General features: G+C 42.9%; 1 long non-coding RNA gene across 1 annotated transcript; it reads left to right on the top strand.

Moving 5' to 3' along the window:
• The first annotated feature begins 8,748 nt into the window (after positions 1-8,748).
• On the top strand, positions 8,749-13,563 carry LOC308384768. Its single transcript, XR_013969393.1, has 3 exons — positions 8,749-9,101; positions 12,517-13,007; positions 13,280-13,563. It is a non-coding gene; the product is annotated as an uncharacterized lncRNA (long non-coding RNA).
• The last annotated feature ends 9,054 nt before the right edge of the window (positions 13,564-22,617 follow it).

Below are 22,617 nucleotides of genomic sequence, written 5' to 3'. Positions count from 1 at the left end.
AAGGTTGGTGGTTCGATTCCTGGCTTCCTCTAGTCTACATGCCAAATATCCTCGGGCAAGATATTAACCCCAAATTGCTCTCCGATGCATCCATCAGAGTATGTATGTGAATGTTAGCTATGAAGCACTTAGAAAGATGTGCTTGTGCGAATGGGTGAATGCACAAGTTGTGTAAAGCGCTTTGAGTGCTCAGATGAGTAGAAAGAAGCGCTATATAAGAACCAGTCCATTTACCAGTTAAACAGTTTAGTGGCGGTTCGAGTATTTAACTGTTGTTAGACAATTAACTGAAAAAGAAAAACAATAGCAAAAAATGAATTCAGTCTTCTACTTGTCCAGGATTATTTGAGTAAAGATTACATTAATAATATACCGCAGTAATTAACATGGACACTCAGCTACAGTTACAGTAAGGTGCTTTAGCATAATAACAGAAGGAAAATAATCAAAGCATTAAGACGTCTGTGTAAACGTACATATTCAGAGATACGGTCGATCTCTTCAGGTACTGCAGATGCACAGGGCGCCTCACATATTGCACTGCTTGCCACTGCCTTCCTAATGTACCCCCCCACCCCCCACCCCACCATCCCACTGCCCATTCAGTGGCAAACGATGATGCTGTTATCAACATTAAGGGCTGAGAGTGCATTCCTCTTCCTAGGAACATTATCTGAGCCTCTACTGCAGACAGCCAGAGAAAGGAAAGACTGATTGCAGCAAAGAGGGAGAAAACTCCTCTTTTTGATGCCATATCAACTTGGCACTACTTATCACTCCCATTTGCTGCTGGGCCAGACTATTACCAGAGTGGCTTTATTCACATAGTTCCGACACTCAATTAGTCTCCCACACCCACTTGCTCTGTAGAGCTCAGCACCAGAGACCCACAACAACAGACACAGAGCAGGAAAATGCAGACGAGTTGGCCCACATCAACAGATCAAAGCTCACACCTCGCTCGTGTCTGAGGTAGCGATTGTTTGTGTGGTACATCAGATACACACTATTCATGTTTTTATTTCTGTCACAGTGTGAATACTGAACTGACACAGACCTGACTCCTCATTTATTTTGTACAGAGCAATGAGCAGCTGTATAACTGCTTCACCACACAGGTATCCAGTCATTCAGTGATATGACATCCAGTCCTGAAACAACAGATTCAGATGTAGCCCAGAAACGTTAAAGCTGAGTTTTACAAACCAGGTAACATCCGTTTTTCTTTTTTACATGACTATATATGTATGTTTGATCGATTTCAGTGGGTTTGTTAGCACCCTTCTCCTTCCATACAGCTGGGTAAGGCTCCAACACCTCCACTGCCCAGAACTGGAGTGAATGAATGAATTATTAGGATTTTATTGAATTGTTGTGATCTTGTCGATTATCTATTAACCCTTTCACGCACCGTGGTCACTACAGTTACAGCTGTTCAAACGCTGTTTCCTTGTGTTTGTGTCAGTGTTGATGGTGTACTTGCACATTAACCACTACATTGGACACTGATGGTTCACTCCACACCCTGCCACCCGCTGCTCGTTTAATGTAACTATAGGTGTGTGAGGTGTTTCATTGTAATTATTGTTATTTAACCCTGTCATGCATGAATTATGACAACCTCAATCAGGATTTTTTTCTTAAGTACTTTATTCCTCTTTATTCATCTTTTAATGCCTAAAGATGAATAAAAATACTTAAGAAAAAAATCCTGACGTCATAATTCATGCATGAAAGGGTTCAGCTACACTGCTCAGAAATTAAACACTTCATAAATACAAGGATCTCAGTGGGGAAAAATCATTATGGACATGTTTACTGGGTAATGTATGCCACAGTATTTGATGGAAAATGATCAACCTACAGAGGGCTGAATTCACAGACCAAAAATCAACATGTGGGCCAAAATGTCATCGCAGCAACTCAAAATGGTCTCAGCAGTTTATGATGGTATGCAAAATCAAATTCTTCATCCTTTGGGAACTGCCCATATACTCCACACAAGGCCACACATTATTGTGCACCAGGAGGAACCAGCGTAGGTCTGTGCATCCCTCCTTGGAGATGCCTCACTGACCCATCACCAAACTGGTCATGCTAAATGATGTTACAGGCAGCATAACGTTATCCACGGGGTCTTCAGTCCCCTTCACGTCTGTGGCTTGTGCTCAGAGTGAACCTGCTGTCATCTGTGAAACACAGGGCCCCAGTGGAGGACCAAACAATTCTGGTCTTCTATGTCAAATGCAATCAGGTTCCACAGTACAGGCTCACTAGTAGATGTCGGGCCCTCCGGTCACCTTCATTGGTTGATCAGAGATATTCACACCAGTGGCCTGCTGGAGGTTATTTTGTAGAACACTGTTCCTCCTCACCCAGAGGAGCAGATACCAGTCCTGCTGATAGAGCTTCTGCTGGCCTGTCCAGCTCTCCTAGAGTATCTGCATATTTCCTGGAACCCTCTGTAGGGTCCAAGTACTGTCTCACAGTACCTGTGGTGACACTGACCCCATCCAAATACAAAAAACAAAAAGATGTCAGTGGCCTCCACCTGTGACACCATCTGTAAAACCCATTCCTGATTTGGGGGCTGTCTCACTGTGTCCCCTCTAGTGGGCCTGTTATTAATGTAATTTTCATGAATTGATTGTTCTTGTGTACATTATTTTAATGCCATCAACCCTTTGCTTTACAGGTCTCCCAAGTCTTGGCAGTTAGCAGACAAAAAAATAATCATTTCAGCTGACACGCACCAAAACCTTTTTGCATTTCTTGGGTGTTGTGGGGTCGGGGATGTCACCGAGAATGGCTCAGACCTCACAGAACTGCTTATATGGCTGTTAGTTACAGGATGTGTGTGAACTCTTCTTTTTTTGTTTCTCTGCATTTTGCAAAAATCGTTAGTAGATATACTTTAACCTTAACTCCGTGGGCCATGATTACAAAGGCTTCACATCAGTTAAAACAGAGGAAATCATGTGAAATCTGTGGTTATGATGGACTTTGTGCCTTGGTTTTATCAAACTCTGGCTGATGTAATTGGGTCCTCCTTTGGGTCTGGGTTGTGGTGGACAGGTGAGTCTCGATACAGCCTTTCACGACTCAGAGACTGGACCATGAATGCATCATCACAGAAACAGAAGAATTTATCACCATCAGATGAAAACACTGACAGTGGAGGCTCATCAAACCCCCAGCATACATGAGTTTCTCACTTCATCTCTAATTCAGAAACCACACGTGTATCCATCTCCTTCCTTCGCCCTTTCTGGATTTTCCCGACCTTTTCACTGTGTTGCAGCAGTTAAATGACATTGTTCCAGGCTTTTTGTCGAGAACAACACCCCTCATTTCAGATGGATGATGGTCCATATTCATCCTGTGGTGTATGATTTCTTATCTTTGTCGGCAGGCAGTGGTATAAACTCACCAGGCACCAGAGGACCATCTATTTGCACTACAGCTCAGGGGAAGAGGTCAGTGTGAGGGCATCCCAGGAAACAATAACACAGAGCAAATGATGACACAATACAATAGAGTCCTCTGAAAATGGCTGAATTGTCATCAGGGCTATCATATGTTGGGAAATATTGTGACAGAGATACGGAAAACAAGTACTCCCCCTAGTGTTGAGACACGGGTGGTCTTTACAAACCTCATGTTCCACCTTCAGCAGCATGATGATGCAGTGGACTAACACTGTTACCTCACAGGGTTCTGAGTGTCCAACCACCTTTCTGTGTGGAGTTTGCATTTTTATGCTGTTTCATTAAAACTAGATTCTTAAAGAGTCTGAAGAATCTATTTTAGGATAACCGCTGATTGTAAACTGGCCCTGTGTGGTGTTCTCTCTTTCTCCCCAGTACCCCTGTGTTAGACTCTATCTGCTACATATCTATAATGGACAATTACAAATAGGGAACTAAATCATTTTGTTCACCACACACTAACAGAACAGCTTCACTGAACCATTGACTCTTCCTGGAACCAAGTCTCTGGAAGTCTACTACAAAATGTATTCCTTTGTTTGCTGTTGTGATGATGAAGCTGAGTGTTGTCTAATATGTCGGTGCAAAAGCTCACATATGCATATTTACACTACCAGTCTAAGGTTTGGACACAGCTTCTCATTTAATGGTTTTTGAGGTCGTCACCTGAAAAGGTTTCCAACAGTCTTGAAGGAGTTCAGAGATGCTGAGCTCTTGTTGTTCCTCCATCTCATCCCAAACCATCTCCACTGGGTTTAGGTCAGGTGACTGGAGGCCAGACCATCAGGTGTAGCACTCCATCTCTCCTTCTTGGTCACAGAGCCCTCACACAGCCTGGAGGTGTGTTCGGGGCCATTGTCCTGCTGAAGAATAAATGATGGGATGTGGCTGCAGGATGCTGTGGGAGCCATGCTGCTTCAGTCTGCCTTCAATTTTGAATAAATCCCCAACAGTGTCAGCAGCAAAGCCCCCCCACACCATCACACCTCCTGCTCCAGGCTTCACAGTGCATGTAGAGACCATCGTTCACCATCGCACAAAGACACAACAGGTGGAACCAAAGATCTCAGCTGTGGACTCATCAGACCAAAGCACAGATGGTCTAATTCCTCGTGTTTCTTGGCCCAAACAAATCTCTTCTTGTTGCTTTTCCTTAGTCGTGTTTCTCAGCAGCTATTTGACCATAAAGGCCTGATTCACACAGTCTCCTCTGAACATGTACAGATGTGTCTGCTACTGGAGCTGTGTGGCATCTATCTGGGCTCTGATCTGAGGCTGGTGACTCAGATGAATGTATCCTCAGCAGCAGAGGGACTCTTGGTCTTCCTTTCCTGGGGCGTCCTCATGTCAGACAGTTTCATCGTAGTCTTGATGTTTTTGCGACTGCACTTGGGGCCAAAGCTTTAGCAGTGTTGCAGACTGACTGACCTTCAGTCCTTACAGTAATGATGGGCTGTTGTTTCTCTTTACTTAGCTGATTGGTTCTCGCCATAATATGAACTCTATCAGTTGTCAAACAGAGCTGTGAGCTGTGCACCAACCTGACCGCTGCACAACACAACTGATGGTCCCAACCCCATTAAGAAGGCAAGAAACTCCACAACTGCACCCTGACAGGCTCACCTGTGAGATTTCAGGTGGCCACATCATGAAGCTCAATGACAGAAGGCCGAGGGTTTGCAGCGCTGTCAACAAGGCAAAGGGCGGCTACTGTCAGGAATCTAAACTATAAAACATATTTAGAGTTATTTATCAATTTTCTCTTTGCTACATAATTCCAAATATTTGATGTCTTCAGTTTGTATCTATAACGTGGAATAAAAACAGAAGCACTGAACATTACAACCTCTGAGATGGGGACTTTGGTTTGGGTGAAAAAGAAATGGTTGGACACAAAACTGGATGCAAAACAAGAATAGCTTGAAAAAAAACCTAGAAAAAAAATGTGGAGGACAATGGCCGTCAGCCCAAGATGAGAGACTTGTAGAAATTACTGGGCAATCATCCATAACTGGAATATAACCCAGACATGAGGGTTAAAGTGATGACATCCTGCTAGGACTTTTAATTTGTAGTTGGAACGTTTTATATACCCTTCCTGTCTGTTAGATCAATGTGAATTAACAGTAAGGGCTTAATTGCAAGTTTACTAGACCTGGAGAGGCGTGGCTGCAGTAAACGCATGCGGATGGTGAGTTTGGAGAGTCACCACTTTCAGATTTTATGTTCTTTAGGGTACCAGCTGCTCTAGCTCAGCTTATTAAGTAAAAGCCTGGTGGTAGTGCTGTTGTTGCTTTTGACCTGGCTCTTTGAGTCTGAGAGTTTGTTTTGCTGGAATTTCCTTATATTCTTTTTTTAAATTGCCATTACAATCATAAAATACGATGTGTTTCTTTGTTGTTTGCTGTTGTTAACTGAAATATAAAATTTTAGGTTTCTGCAAATAAATACAGACACACTATTTATTCTGACCATATAGATATGAGCTTAGAAATATGAGGTTTTATTCAAGTAATTTTGTGCCAAATAAAGAAACGTTTCACGACCCTTCTAATTCCACATTTTTCAGTATCTGAGTGGAGAACAGTTCCTGTGTATGAACACTTGATGGTAGCAGCTGACCATGGATTTCATGTTATACAGTTTCACACGGTATCACCAGATAAAACCGTTTACCATAAAGCTGCCACACAAGCAAATAACATATATGACTAACACTGTTTGAGCCAGTATTTTGAGTTGTTATGGTTTGGTTTATTTTTGAATGATGGATTGTTCTTTGTGTGGAGTTTGCATGTTCTCCCCGTGTTTGCGTGGGTTCCCTCCGGGTACTCCGGCTTCCTCCCACCGTCCAAAGACATGCAGCTTGTGGGGATAGGTTAATTGGATAATCCAAATTGCCACTAGGTGTGAATGTGCGAGTGAATGTGAGTGTGAATGGTTGTCTGTCCCTATGTGTTGGCCCTGCGACAGACTGGCGACCTGTCCAGGGTGTACCCCGCCTTTCGCCCTATGACAGCTGGGATAGGCTCCAGCGCCCCCCGCGACCCTGAAAAGGATAAGCGGAAGTGAATGGATGGATGGATGGATTGTTCTTTATGTTTCTCTGGTGCTTTGTTGGGTTTTATGATGAATCTGTGTTTCAGTTATTTTGGTGTGTTTTTGCATTATGGATTGTTTTCTTATTCTCTTGTAGTGCTTGTGGTGGTGGTGATGATGATGATAATGATAGATTATTATCAGTTTCTTGTTTCTGTTTATCAGTGTTTAAGGATTTGTTGTTTCATGTATTGTTTGAGTTGCTTGTGTTATATTCTGTCTGTCTGCGTCTTTGTTTAGTGGGTTCTTGTTTCCTGTTTTATTGTGAAGGTCTGTGTCTCATGTGAGTGTGTTTGGTTCGACTGTGCCCCTGTCTCGTTAGTCCAATTTCTCCCAGCTGTGTCTCCCTCCTGTTTCTCATTCCCCGATTACCTCCCTGTGTATATAAGCCGTGTGTTCGTGTGCTCCCTGTTGTGTTGTACCTTTGGATTATACCTGTGTGTTTTTGTGTTCAGTACCATTGCTCAGTTTTTGTTTTGTTTTCTGCCAGCAAATAAAGCTGAGGTTTTTTGGAGTTACAATTCAGTAGTGATGGCCAAATGAAGCTTTCCGAAGCACTGAAGCTTGTATTGAAAAACGGTTCATTACTCGAAGCTTTTCAACACAGTCCTCTCCGGTGACATCTGGTGGTGAAAATTTTGAAGAGCAGCTTGAATCTGCAAAATAAAACGGACTGCTCAATCATCACTGCTCACTCAAGAGTGGAGTTCTCTCTGATATTGGGCCACCGTTCCGTTGCTTTGAACATGTAATTGGTTTTGTTTTCTCGATTGGGGGGCTGAAAAAATGTAATGCGTATCTGCGTAATACATTTTGATCAATAAACTTTCCCTATTTAAACATGCACTATGGTGGCCTTTCTTTGCTCATAACTCCTTGATGTTGGTAAATACAATAAGTGAGCAATATATATAATATACATATGAGACTGCACAGCACATTATGGAGTATGCCCCTGCTGTGAAGTCCTGCCTCCATCTACTTGTCGTTTAATCACTGGACAGCTGGACAGGTTCATACAAAATATTAGATTAGGCCAATTCCTATACATATTTTTGACCTAGGGGTGGGATTGATTGTGAACTGGAAAGGGAAAATGCTTAGGGGGCTGAGTACGGCTGCATCGTCACTGATTTGTAGAATCATTTTGATTCGATACAGGATCCGATTCAATTTGATTGGAATCTGGAAAGTTTTGCCTCAGTCAGAAATATTACAAGTCTGATCATTTAACAGTATATATCCATAATTTCGTATCTATTAAAAGAAAGCTGACACATGTGAGACTTAATTAGAGATGTAAACAGAGAGTTATGAAACCTGCAGCTGCAGAAGCCAGCGGGAAAAAAGAGGCAAACACAGCGCGGACCCGCCGACACATCAAAATCTGATTCTGACGCGTCGGGTCCGCGCTCTGTGTTTACGTTTGTATGCAGAATCCGTAAACCTGCTCCCAGTTACTGTTTTAGCTGCATGGTGTTTGACGACATGTTGTGAGGTTTAACCTGAGATGCTGGCGTTTCAGGCATGATAACGTTAATTTACAAATCGACACGGGATTTTAATGAATCAATATCACTTTATTCAATTTAGCATGGATTGTAATCAGAAAGGCGATAATCAAAACCCACCCCTAATCAAGAACTTGCAAAGTAAAAACATGATCTATGTAAGGTAGCCCTTTTGTTATTTACATTTAAAAAGAGGATTAGTGTTACTGTGCGCTGGCTGAGTCTGTTTCTTTTCTTAGAAATAGTTTCTCCTGCCCTGGAGAAAATCCACTTGCATGGAACAGAAGAGGCTGTGGAGTGCAGGAAGTACACTGCAAGTTGGTAGATATGCAGGTATTCCTGGGTCCTGCAGACTATCACCTAAAAACAATAAACAAAATGATTTTCTAAACTGTAGCAATGTCATGTACGTATAGTGTCAAATACATTGTTGTAGTCTTCATTAGCTTTAATTCACATGGAAGTGTTCCTGAAGTCATATGCTGTAATGATATTTACATTATGAAAACATGATTTTGGACATTTCAAGTTTTTCACTTCGGCAGATAAAATAAATTGAGCAAAATCAACTCAAAATATTTCCACACGCCAGAACGTCCTCTCTTCCTCGCTGGCTCCATATCTGTCAGTGGAATGATCACCTCGTCGCTATCTGTCACCATCAACACACTCCACGAATCCCGTGGATGATTCACTTCCTTATATCCGTTTGAATCAGGTACCGAAGCAGTTATGTGCGTAATGAAGCTTCGGACGTCACTGGTCACGTGACTTTTGCCAAACGAAGCAAGCCTCGACACAGTGCTTCTGAACCAGTGTGTTGTTTTTTTCGACACACGCTCCGGAGCGTCAGCTTCAAGCGGGCCATCACTACAATTCAGTGTTCGAGTCCTGCGTTTGGATCCTCCTCTCCGCCTGCCCGCACACAGAGCGCTGACAAACTCCTGTTTTATATGTGCTTATACCCTACAGTGAGGAAAGACACTGTCATAGAGGAGCTGAAGTAAGAGTGTGTGTGTGTGTGTGTGTGTGTGTGTGTGTGTGTGTGTGTGTGTGTGTGTGTGTGTGTGTGTGTGTGTGTGTGTGAGTGAGAGAGAGACAATAAACAGCAAGATTCATAGATATCTCAATAGGTCAGAAGTCCTGCTTGTGTCTTTAATAGATTTGTGGCCTTAATCAAACCCAGCAGATAATAAATGAGACCAATCAATAACCACGTGCTTTGAACGCCGTTCCAGAACATAGTTGGGACATGTGCCATGTTACCAAGACCGTGCATAACAGGGCATTGTGTGTCCTCATGTCCACACTTGACATGTTTATTACCTGAGTCAAATACTTTGAAAGATGAAACCATGTCTTACTCTCTCTTTTCATTTTGTTAATATTGAAGATTTTAAAAATACCTTAATCAAATTACAGCATGGTCTTCATGCAGTCAAACATGAAGATTTTCTGTAAGTCGTACAGTTTGTACGTTTTTTGACTTGGTAAATTTATTCATCTAAATGTGTTTAGAAATTAAATATGAGAGCAAACCTGAGTTTAACACAAGCATGATGTCTGTTACATTCACAAGAACGTCAGGACTGAAGTCAGCAGAAAACCATTCAGCCAACATTAGATTCTTCTTCCTTTAGACATGTGTGCTTGTATTTTTCTCATAATTTGCTGGGTCTGAAATGCACCAGGATGTCATTTTTCTGATACACCGGCTACATAGGGGATGACAATGTTGTTGCGTCTGTCCTTCTTATCCTCCCTCGCTGGTGTCTGATCTTCTTTTCTGTGCATCTTTGCTGACTTTAAGAACGCCCATTTAGGATAGCCGCACGTTTTGAGTGCTTCCTTTACATGTGTGTGTTCCTTCTTTTTCCCTTCAGGCTTAGAGGGAACATGTTCTGCCCGGTGGTGTAGGGTCCTGATTACTCCAAGTTTGTGTTCCAAAGGGTGATGGGAGTCAAAGAGGAGGTACTGGTCCGTGTGTGTGGGCTTCCGGTAAACTTCGATGTTGAGGTTGCCGTTCTCTTCAATGTGCACAGCGCATTCCTGGTGAACTTGATGTTTTTATCCACAGCGTTGATGTGCGCAGTGAAGGATTCCACTTCTTGTGTCTTGATTTTGACCCAGGTGTCGTCCACATATCTGTACCAGTGGCTGGGTACTCTTCCTTTGAAAGAGCCAAGAGCCTTCCTTTCCACTTCCCCCATGTAAAGGTTGGCTACAATAGGTGACACGGGGAGCCCATGGCACAGCCATGTTTTTGTCTGTAGAAGCCTTCGTTGTATTTGAAGTATGTAGTGGTGAGGCAGAGGTCTAACAGTGTGCAGATCTGATCGGGTGTGAAGTTGGTCCTGTCCTCCAAGGAGCTGTCTTCTTGTAGTCGTTTTCTGACAGTCTCCACGGCCTCCGTGGTGGGTATGCAAGTGAAGAGAGAGACTACATCAAAGGACACCATGGTTTCATCTGGATCCAGGGGAAGTTTCTGGACCTTGTCGGTGAAGTCGGTGGAGTTCTTGATGTGGTGTGGGGTGTTCCCCACGAGAGGAGCAAGGATGGTAGCAAGGTGTTTAGCAATGTTATAAGTGGCTGAGTTTATGCTACTGACTATGGGTCTGAGTGGGACAGCTTCCTTGTGGATTTTAGGAAGTCCGTAAATGCAGGGTATGGCATCCCCTGGGTAAAGGCGGTGATATGTAAGGCGGTCAATGATCATATTGCCGTACATTTTGGGAGGAACACCCTTCAACTGGTGCGGGACTATGAAAGGGAATCAAGGAAACTAGCGGATTATAGGAACCATCTCTGTTTCAACCTAAGATGCAGACAAAGCAGAGTTGTTCCTAAGAGCCTGCGCCTTGGATCCACTGTCAGGGGATACAGAGCAGACTTGATTCTACAGAGAGCACAAAATCACCTTTTAAGTGAAAGGCTAAGACAGGTCCATTTCACTATAGATGCCCTCCAGATCAAGATCAGCCAGACCCTGCAGGAACTGGAAATCCTTCTACCCTCTCCAATCTTAGAAGAGGTTTACAAGTTTGTGGACAAGGCTCAGCGGGCCCAACACTCTAAAGGAAAAGAAAGACAACGCAGGAAATTCCACACCTTGCTTTCAAAAACACACACTCCTCATTCTGAACCTACACAACCCAGAGAAGAAAACACACCTGATGCCAGTCAGGAGAAATGGGTGAAGAACTTTTCAGACCGGAATCTCACTGAACCTGAAAAGAGAGTATTAGCCAAAGGACTCAATTTTGCCATTTCTCCACAACAGTTGCCCATAGTGGACCTCATCACAGCCACAGAAACCGCCATACGGATTAATAAATTATCACAGACAGAAGCAGAGCAAATCAGGATGAAAGTCTCAGCCACCCTCTCCAGTGCCAAAGTCCCTCCGTCCAACCTCACAATACAAGAAAAGAAGGCTGTCGCTTCCCTGAGCAAAGACCACAACATCACTGTTTTACCAGCTGATAAGGGAAGATGCACCGTGGTCCTAAACACTACAGATTACCACACAAAGATAACTACTCTCCTCAGTGACAACAATACCTACGAAGCCCTAAAGCAAGACCCCACAAGCAGCTACAAAAAGAAAGTTATAGCTTGCCTTCAAGACTTTGAAAAGGACAAAGTCATTGACCGCCTTACATATCACCGCCTTTACCATTAGTAATTAGGACCCTACACCACCGGGCAGAACATGTTCCCTCTAAGCCTGAAGGAAAAAAGAAGGAACACACACATGTAAAGGAAGCACTCAAAACGTGCGGCTATCCTAAATGGGCGTTCTTAAAGTCAGCAAAGATGCACAGAAAAGAAGACCAGACACCAGCGAGGGAGGATAAGAAGGACAGACGCAACAACATTGTCATCCCCTATGTAGCCGGTGTATCAGAGAAACTCAGGAGAGTTTTCTCCAAGCATGACATCCCGGTACATTTCAGACCCAGCAACACACTCAGACACAAACTGGTTCACCCGAAAGACAAAACTCCAAAACACAGACTTAACAATGTGGTGTATGCTGTACAGTGCAGCGAGGAATGCCCAGACCTCTACATTTGAGAGACCAAACAGCCACTTCACAAGCGCATGGCACAACACAGAAGAGCCACCTCCACAGGACAAGACTCAGCAGTCCATCTGCATCTTAAGGATAAAGGACACTCTTTTGAGGATGCCAATGTTCACATTTTGTAAATATCAAATATATGTGACAGGCAAAAACTAGCAAATACTTTTAGCAGTTAGAACAACTTGAATGCAGAATGTTACCCCATCACTTATGGATATATTAGTTTTTCGCCTCTCACTGCTTAAGCCATTAATCTTTCTAGAATTGTTCTTTGAAACAGATGCGACCTCACAAAAGATGTTAACTATGCCAATGTTCACATTTTGGACAGAGAGGACAGATGGTTTGAAAGAGGAGTGAAAGAAGCATCTATGTCCACTGTGAGCGACCATCTTTGAACAGAGGCGGGGTTTACGACACCAACTCTCTGCCATCTATAATCCAGTTTTGAGATCCCTTCCCAGACGCCTTAACGCCCACTCACATCCTGGACCATCTGACCTCAGGAATTCGCATGATAAGGTGGGGCCAGGTTTCACAATGAGCTCACCTGAAACTCTGGCTGATTGTGACCCACACCCAGTTTCACACCTTGGCTCAGGTGATTAGAGGATCATCAGGGGGTTCTTTGTCCCTCTGTGGGGGGAAACTCCCACTAGGTTTATATCTGGGACTCTCCACCATTTGACCTTAGAACTGAAGAAGCTTCTCGGATGAGAGGTGAAACGTCTTCAAGCAACTTAAAGAAGTCCAGACGCTTTTCTTTGCAAGCTCCTTTGACTACGATGACCTGGATGACTGAGAACCTTCACAGACTTTCTGGTTTGTCATTTAAGATTGTTGAGTTTAGACATTTAAAATACACAATTCCACTATTCCAGTGATTTAAAGAATATGAGCTTTTAATATTCATTCAAATGTTTTCTGCCTATAGAAAAACTGACTAATGACAAAAGAACCTTTTATGTACATTTTAAAGAAAGTACATAAAATGAAAGAGGTTGTTCAACTGGTGGAAGTTTGCACCAGTGCTGCTGTTGTTGAGTAGAATTTGTTGTGGATATTTCTCTCTGATTTCATCTCTGATGGAGCAGGTGAAGATGGCCTGGCTTTCCATAGCTGTAACATTTTTGGAGGCTCTATCCAAAGTGGCCTTGGAGAGTATGCTCACACTCTGGGAGGCCATGTTCAAGAGAGGGCGAGGGGGAAGCTCCCAGAAGCCCTGCTGGGAACTACCTCTATCACCACTTCCTGTGCAGTTTGGAGGTTTGTGCTTCCTGCTGCTTCTCTTTAAGGATCTGGGTCTTACCTAAGCCCTGTAACCCGGTGGACCCCAGCATGTCGTCACAGTCGTGTTGTAAATGGGTGTGTTGAACAACACCTGTCAAAGAAATAAGAAGCTACTCATTGTTACTTGAGTCGATTCTGACTTTGTCAGCTTTTAAAATACACTCAACAAAAATATAAACGCAACACCTTTGTTACTGCTCCCATTCCCCATGGGATGGTTGTAGAGACCTAAAATTCATTCCAGATACACAATATAACCATCCCTCCCAAACAGTGGTCACAAATCAGTCCAAATGTGTGGTAGTGGGCACATCTGCCATATTGAGATAATCCATCCCACCTCACAGGTGTGCCACATCAGGATGCTGATCTGACATCATGAGTAGTGCACAGGTGTACCTCAGACTGCCCACAACAAAAGGCCACCCTGGAATGTGCAGTTTTGTCTCACAGCAAAATGCCACAGATGCCACAAGCAATGAGGGAGCGTGCAATTGGCATGCTGACAGCAGGAATGTCAACCAGATCTGTCGCCCGTGCATTGAATGTTCATTTCTCAACCATAAGCCGTCTCCACAGGCGTTTCAGAGAATATGGCAGCACATCCAACCGGCCTCACAACCGCAGACCTCGTGTAACCACACCAGCCCAGGACCTCCACATCCAGCAGGTTCACCTCCAAGATCGTCTGAGACCAGCCACCCAGACAGCTGCTGGAACAATTGGTTTGCACAACCAAACAATTTCTGCACAAACTGTCAGAAACCGTCTCAGGGACGCTCAACTGCATGCCCGTCGTCCTCATCGGGGTCTTGACCTGACTCCAGCTCGTCGCCGTAACAGACTTGTGTGGGCAAATGCTCACATTCGATGGCGTCTGGCACGTTGGAGAGGTGTGCGCTTCACGGATGAATCATGGTTCACATTGTTCAGGGCAGATGGCAGCTGAGAATGTCCCAGTTCTTGCATGGCCAGCATACTCACCGGACATGTCACCCATTGAGCATGTTCGGGATGTGCTTGACCGGCGTATACGACAGCGTGTACCAGTTCCCACGAATATCCAACAACCTCGCACAGCCATTGAAGTGGAGTGGACCAACATTCCACAGGCCACAATTGACAATCTGATGGACTCCATGCGACGATGTGTTGCACTGCATGAGGCAAATGGTGGTCACACCAGATACTGACCGGTTCTGGGTCCCCAGACCCCCAATAGCGCAAAAAACTGCACATTCCAGGGTGGCCTTTTGTTGTGGGCAGTCTGAGGTACACCTGTGCACTACTCATGATGTCAGATCAGCATCCTGATGTGGCACACCTGTGAGGTGGGATGGATTATCTCAATATGGCAGATGTGCCCACTACCACACATTTGGACTGATTTGTGACCACTGTTTGGGAGGGATGGTTATATTGTGTATCTGGAATGAATTTTAGGTCTCTACGTCCATCCCATGGGGAATGGGAGCAGTAACAAAGGTGTTGCGTTTATATTTTTGTTGAGTGTACATCAAATTCTTTAAACTGTTCAAATGCAGTAAAAACAAAAACTGTCACATACCCTGATGCGTTTGTAGATTCCTCTACTGGCTTCCATTGAAATGTTGTTGTTGTATCACAGCTGGGAAAGAAAAGAGTCAAATACTCTCCATAGCGTAAGGTAAAATGTAGATATGAAAATACTCTGAACTCGATGGTTTCTCTTAAATTAAGAAGGTTTATACTAGAAATATTAAGACCGAAATGGCAACAATACATTTTAAATGGCCTAATGGCTAAAATACACTCACTGGCCACTGTTTCAGGTACACTTGCTCACGTACTCCTTAACACAAATATCTAATCAGGTGGTCACAAGTGCATTTAGGCAGACGTGGGAAGCATCAAATATTTTGTTACTGTACTTAAGTACAAAATTCGGGTATCTGTACCTTACTGAAGTTTTTTTTTCTGACTACTTTTTACTTTTACTGCCTAAGTTTGTGAACAAGTACCTTTACTTTGTACACTTTACATTTTCAAAACAGGCTCGTTACTTCTGCGCATCTATCTATCTCTCTCTAATGCTTTTTGCATTCGTTATTGAACCTTTAGCTCTTCTACTGCGCTCAACAGACGAATACACGGGGATCAGAAGGGGAAAAGCAGAACATAAAGTCTCGCTTTATGCAGATGATTTACTACTGTATATCTCTAACCCTGCAAAATCAGCCCCAGTCATCATGGAAATTTTGCAGAACTTTGGAGAAGTGTCAGGATACAAATTGAATTGATCTAAAAGTGTGTTCCCAGTCAACTCTAAAGCAATAGGTAACCCAAGTTGTTTCAATACTTTACCATTTCGGGTTTCTAATCAGTTCCAATGTCTTGGGATAAATATCACTCAGGATTATTATGGTTTATTCAAACATAATCTTTCTATTTTATATGATGAAACCAAAAATAACAGACAAATGGATTAATCTACCGATTCCACTAGCAGGGAGGATAAACATTGTTAGAATGAATATTCTTCCCAAATTCTGATTTTTATTTCAGTGTATCCCTATTGTGATTAATAAAGCCTTAAATTAGACGAGAAATATCCTGTTTCATATGGAACAGAAAGAATCCCAGAATCAAGAAAGGCTACCTGCAGAGACCGACAGGTCAGGGAGGGATGGGGTTACCATGCTTCCGTCTGTATTATTGGTCATGTAATGTTCGTTCCATGTCGTTTTGGTTGCGCACTAAGGGGGCCGACTGGACAACGATGGAGAATGAAAGCTGTTACCCTCCTCATTAGAGGCTATGATCTATTCAGCTCTCCCTATCCCCAAACATGACTTTAAAAATCCTGTAGTCTCTCATACAATTAAAATCTGGACACAGATAAGGAAACATTACGGGTGGAAGGAAGCCTCCATACTAACTCCACTCATGAATAACGCAACATTCACACCATCACTTTCAAACATCTCATTTCTCCAATGGAACCACAGAGGGCTGCACTCAAAGGATTTATTCATCAACAAGGTTTTTCCCACATTCCGGCAACTGCAAGAAAAATTTGACTTGCACAGTAATGACTTTTTCAAATACTTACAGATCAGAAGCTTTGTAAGGAGGCTTTTTCTATCTTTTCCAGATCGGCCCCCAGACTCTGCCTTAGATAACTTATTCCAGTTTGATCCACTCAAGAAAGGACTCCGTGGCTGCTGAGTGAGCCCTCATCTGGGACTCTCCTCAGCTCTTTCTGGGACAGTGGCGCGGCTGCCCCTCTGTTGGTCTTCCTTGGTCTCTTGTGTTCTGGGGGCCTCTGGATGTCTGGAGTTTTGATCTCCTCCATACCTGCTTCATGCCCTGGAGGACGGGGCTGTGGCCCCCCCACACCCTCTAGCAGATCATTAGATGAAGGAACCTTTTAAAAAAACAAGCGCGTCCATGTTCACAGGTGCACACACGGGTGATCACACCCACAAACTACACCCTTTTTGGCTCCTACCTCAAAGCACACTGTGTTCTGTTGATCTTATGTGCTGCACAATGATGTTTAATATTTAGTATTTACTGTCATATTCCCATATATCATTGTGATGTTGTTTATTCTATTACTCTTGTTCTCTTCTGCTTGTTTTCTTTTTTCTTTCTCAACAGGTCATCCAGGTGATCGATATATGCTTTTTTTTCTTTTTTTTTCTTTTTTCTTTTTCCTGCTTGTTCCCCCGTTCCTCTTCTCAGCTGTTTCTCTTTCCCTCTTTCTTTCTCCCCTTCTTTCCCCCAGTCAAGTCTGTCCCGTATTCAGCAAGTGAAAATAAAATAAACAATAAAAGGTGAATCAAATGGACCATTACGGCAAGGCTGGGATGGTCAATTTGGTAAAGTAAATCCGTTGGGCATCTTTCTTTGCCTTTAGACAACAATTCTGATGCAAAAGAGCCAAACGGGACAGGCCAAAAAAAAAAAAAAAAAAAAAAAAGGACTAATAACAGAAGTTCACAATGCATTGTCACAACTGGATGGAACTACCACACTTGACTATCTGAGAGAGGCCTGGCAGTGTGACCTGGGTACGAGAATCACAGACAGTCAATGGACAAAAGCCCAGGAAAATGTAAACTCTTCCTCTGTTTGCATTCGTCATGGACTCTTACAGTTTAAAGTGCTACATAGACTCCATTTATCAAAGTTGAAACTGTCAAAAATGTTCCCCGATGTAAACTCGTCCTGCGAAAGATGTAAACAGCAACCTGCTTCACTGGCGCATGTGTTTTGGAATTGTCCCTGTATAGCAGCATACTGGAATAATGTCTTTCATATCTTGTCTAAAATTCTAAAAAACCACTTAAGCCAGACCCAATCTGTGCTTTATTTGGAGTGAAGCCGGTTGTTGTAAACCTGTCAGCCACCCAAAATAATGTGATACATTTTGTGACGCTGCTGGCACGCCGTTTAATTCTACTAAATTGGAAACAAAAGGTGCCTCCTACCACATCAGCCTTACAAGATGTATTGAGACATTTGCAGCTGGAAAGAATTAAACTCCTATTAAGGGGGAGGTTGGAGGAATTCCATTCAACCTGGCAACCTTTTATAGATCTCTTCAACACAGTGCAGATATAAATGATCACTGGATCACCCCAGGGTTGTTGCCTCTCTCCCCTTCTGTTCATTCTGTACACAAATGAGTGTGGCAGCAATTTCACGAACAGACACATCCTGAAGTTTGCTGACGACACAGTGATCGTCAGTCTTCTAGTGGGGGCGAGTCAGGCCATGGACAGGTTGTAGATGATTTTGTGAATTGGTGTGATGAGTCCTTCCTTTCACTTAATGTGTCAAAAACTAAAGACATGATTATTGATTTTAGGAAGTCCTCTTATAGCTCATCACCCACTATCATTAAAACTGCCGATATTGGAATCGTTGAGAGTTATAAATATCTAGGTGTGGTACTTGACCATAAACTGTGTTTTGAATCTCATGCTGATGCCACTACTAAAAAAGTTCAACAAAGACTGTTCTTTTTAAGGAAAATGAGATCTTTTAACGTCTCATCTGAGATGTTGTCCTTGTTTTATAGAAGTTTTATCGAATCTGTGATGTCCTTTTGTATCGCTGCCTGGTTTGGTAACCTGACGGTGAAGAATAAGAATCGGTTGGGACTTCTGGTAAAAACTGCTAGCAAAATTTCAGGGCGCTGGCAAGATGGACTTTTGGCCATTTACAATAGAAATGTGCTTAAAAAGGCTCATTCTATTGTTAATTGTGTGAACCATCCACTTCACAGTGAGTTTGAGTTGTTGCCTTCCGGCTGCCGTTTTAGAGTACCTCCGAGGAGGACTAAAAGACTCCAGGTCTCTTTTATCCCTACTTGTCTCCTTAATGGCAAATAATTGTCCTTGAACTTTCTATCATTATTATTGTTATTATTATTTTATAGTATTGTTCTGTTTATTTTTATCCTGCTGCTGAACTAATTTCCCCTTGTGGGACAATAAAGAAATTGAATTGAATTGAGCCTCATTGGTAGTTCGATAAATAACATCCTCTGTCCAACTTTTTTTCGTTGTTTTGTTTTGTTTTTTCTTTGCTTAATTTTTACTGTATCTATGTAATCATTTATATTTGAATCTTTGTCGCCTTTATGATAAAGAAAACTTGAAAACCAAATAAAGAGATTTGGAAGAAAAAAAAATTGGGTTTATTAGAACAGGATGGACGAACGACCACAGCACTCTCAGCACAGGGCTGACAGGACTTTCCCCCATATAATAAATATAAAGACAGATTACTATACCAAACTTACAGATAACAGTGCATTTACTGGATTAGTTCTGTTAACTCTTGCTTTTCAAAAAACAGTGAGGAACAAAGTATAATCGAAGTGCTTGCTCTGATGAAGGCGTTTAAACTGGAAACAGCAGCGTAGTGAATAAGGATCCGTGTCCACACATCTCCTGTATCCACTAATCCTCAGCAGTGACAATGCTTAGTTCAAAATCCTCAATGCAGCTTTTTCTGTGCTCAAGATGCTCTCAGCTGTTTAACTTCAGGTAGGGGAGAAAAGTTTGACATATTTCACAACCAATAAATGTTAGAGAAGCCTCTGAAAACAAGGTCACAGTTACTTCCCAAGCAAAAACCTCTGCTTGTGCTCACAGACACTAAATCGCAACAAATAATAGGACAAAAGGGACACAAGAGAGTAAGGGAGGAGCACGCATGAAGTGAGACATGTGTGCACATGTGTGCACATATGTACACACGTGTTCTTAGTACTGCTCTCTAAACACAAATGTGAATCTCAAAGGAGAATAAGAGAGAGCACAGATTTAAACCATGCAGAACGGAGGCTGTGACTCAAAGAAGAAGGCAGGAAGATGATTGGACTAGAGTAACGATGACAGTATTGAGATGGACAGCGTGGGAAAATGGTAGCGGTGTAATGAATAGACTAGCAGCCGAACACAGATCTCGAGAGACCAAAGCAATATCTGCCTGGAAGTCAAGAATGTGCTCCGATCGCCCCAATCGGTCCTGGAATGTGGAAGGCTAGAGCGCTGTTTATAAACCCTCAACAGAAATGCAGCTGTGCAAAGAACAGTGGTGTTCTGGGCACTAAATACAGGATGAACTGTGCCTTATACTAATTTGGCTAAGGGAAGCCACCAGTCCACTTTTTTATTATTGCTTCCAGTATCTCGAGTATCTCTCTATTTAGAAAGTTTTACAGTCTCTGAAATTGTTACATTATGTCTGCACTGTGCTCCCTGAACACTTCATTTGATGGGTTTTCTACTCAAACTGTGATGAACACAAATAACTAAATGCTGTAACACAAGTTACGCATGTAGCTGTGGCCTGTGGGACCACCAGCTGATGGACTCAGTACCGTACTTTAATGTCCAGCTTACTTAATGTTACCCTCTCATGGCTGCTGGTCTGACCACATCTATAAAAGCCAATATTAAGATCTTGTTGAGCCCTTGGTACAGTCATGCAGTGGTTAGCACTGCCAGCTCACAACTACACAGTGCTGGGTTCAAATCTGCCATCTGGCCGGGTCTGTGTTTTTAGCTGCTAAATGCGTCACGTCTGCTTCTTTATTATAAAAATAAGACTGACATTAAAATACCAGAGTCTTAAAAAATCTTGAGTCATGTGGTAAACTGTGGGGTGAACAAGGTGATGAGCATGGTCACCTCTTAATTCTGTCAAGTTTCTTAGAGCTCACCTTACAATGAAATGCCAGTTGGACAACGTGATACATGACCTCAGAAATCAGAATCAGAAAGGGTTTTATTGCCAAATGTTGAGCAGCTTTACAACATTAGGAAATTGCTGCGGTGCTTCAGTGCAAACATGCTGTCATATAACGCTTAAATAGACATAAAAATAAGAATTAAAAGTGCTAAGTAGATAGATATATACATGATATATACATGAGTGCAGGTGGTGATCAGTGCCAAACATGGAATGATGCAGTGAACACAGCGTAGGGTCATGTGTTAGTGGTGGGAACAGTCATACGGTTATTGTTCATGTGTCCAACAGCAGAGGGGAAGAAACTGTTCTTATGGCGAGAGGTTCTGGTGCGAATGGACCGGAGCCTCCTGCCTGAGGGGAGCAGGTCAAACAGACTGTGTCCAGGGTGAGAAGGGTCAGCTGAGATCCGAGCTGCACGCCGCAGAGTCCTGGAGGTGTACAGGTCCTGCAGAGATGGGAGTCTGCAGCCAATCACCTTCTCAGCAGAGCGCACAACACGCTGCAGTCTCTGTTTGTCCCTGATAGTGGCTCCAGCGTACCACACGGTGATGGAGGAGGTGAGGATGGACTCGATGATTGCAGTGTAGAATTGCATCATCGTCCATGTTGGCAGGTTGAATTTCTTCAGCTGCCTCAGGAAGTACATCCTCTGCTGGGCTTTCTTAATGACGGAGGTGATGGGGGTGTCAGTCAGGATGATGGGGGGGAGTGGGGCTGTGTGCTTCCTGAAGTCCACAATAATCTCCACTGTCTTCTGGGCATTCAGCACCAGGTTGTTGTGGCTGCACCAGGACGCCAGGACCTGATACATGATGCAGCATTTTGTCAAGCATTCAAAAGATATCGCAGGAATAATCAGGTTGACCAAGCAAACTATCAGGATCTATTATACATTTATGGTTAATGTCAGTTGACCTGCATCATCATCTGTGAAACAACTGGGCAAGGTGTGTGTGTGTGTGTGTGTGTGTGTGTGTGTGTGTGTGTGTGTGTGTGTGTGTGTGTGTGTGTGTGTGTGTGTGTGTGTGTACTGGTCTAGAGGGATGTGTTGATGTTGACTGTAACAGCATTTGACAGCTCCCAGAACAAAATGCCCTAGTTGCCAAAAGGAATGGGCACTCAACTGCACACAGATCCTTTATAGGTGAAGAAGATCAGAGGGAAGATGGGTTCATGAGGTCAGCTGCTAACAGCATTGAAAGGCTTGTTAACTTAACAAACTAAGTTAACTTTACAAGGGTTAAGGGTTATGATTTCAGAAACCCTGAAAACTCTGTCCATATATAACAATAATAAATCTAAACTTAGAGTAAAATTTAAGTTAAGTTATAACAATGGCCAGACAACTGTCATCGAGTTTAGGACTAGAACTGAACTAGATAGAAATAAACCCAGAATTTGCATACTTTTACTCTCAAGAGACACAGCAGAACCCGCAAGAAATGTGGAAACAGAAGTCTTCCTAGAGCGGGCTTTTCTTAGTGGAGTTTTATCAGCCCAAGCAGCTCGATAGCTAAGGAGGCTTCGTGGTCATCACACCAGCAAATAGGTACTATATTGACAAATTAACCAGATTTTCTCAAGAGATCACAAAAGTCTCCACGCCAACATTATCATGTGTTTAAAGCTTTGGGTTTTCTCCTCCACAGTTGTTGTTGATGAGGCCATCTGCCTGAACTTTAAGTCTTGACCTGAATCCAAAATGGATATTTTTTTAATGATTATTGCTTAATTGGACAGCTGAACTATGTGAGGTGGTGAAAAGATTGCAGTTTACCATTATATCCTAATTATATCACTATATAATAGTGAAGTCACCTATGCTGTTGGATGTGCACAAATACGGGCAACACTGTGTCATGGTGCTGGGTTTGGTGACCTAGTGTTC

Source organism: Rhamphochromis sp. 'chilingali' (genome assembly GCF_963969265.1).
Source record: "Rhamphochromis sp. 'chilingali' genome assembly, chromosome: 17".
NCBI classification, from domain to species: domain Eukaryota; kingdom Metazoa; phylum Chordata; class Actinopteri; order Cichliformes; family Cichlidae; genus Rhamphochromis; species Rhamphochromis sp. 'chilingali'.
The sequence above is the reverse complement of the archived record's forward strand: the minus strand, read 5'-3'. Positions and strand labels throughout refer to the sequence as shown.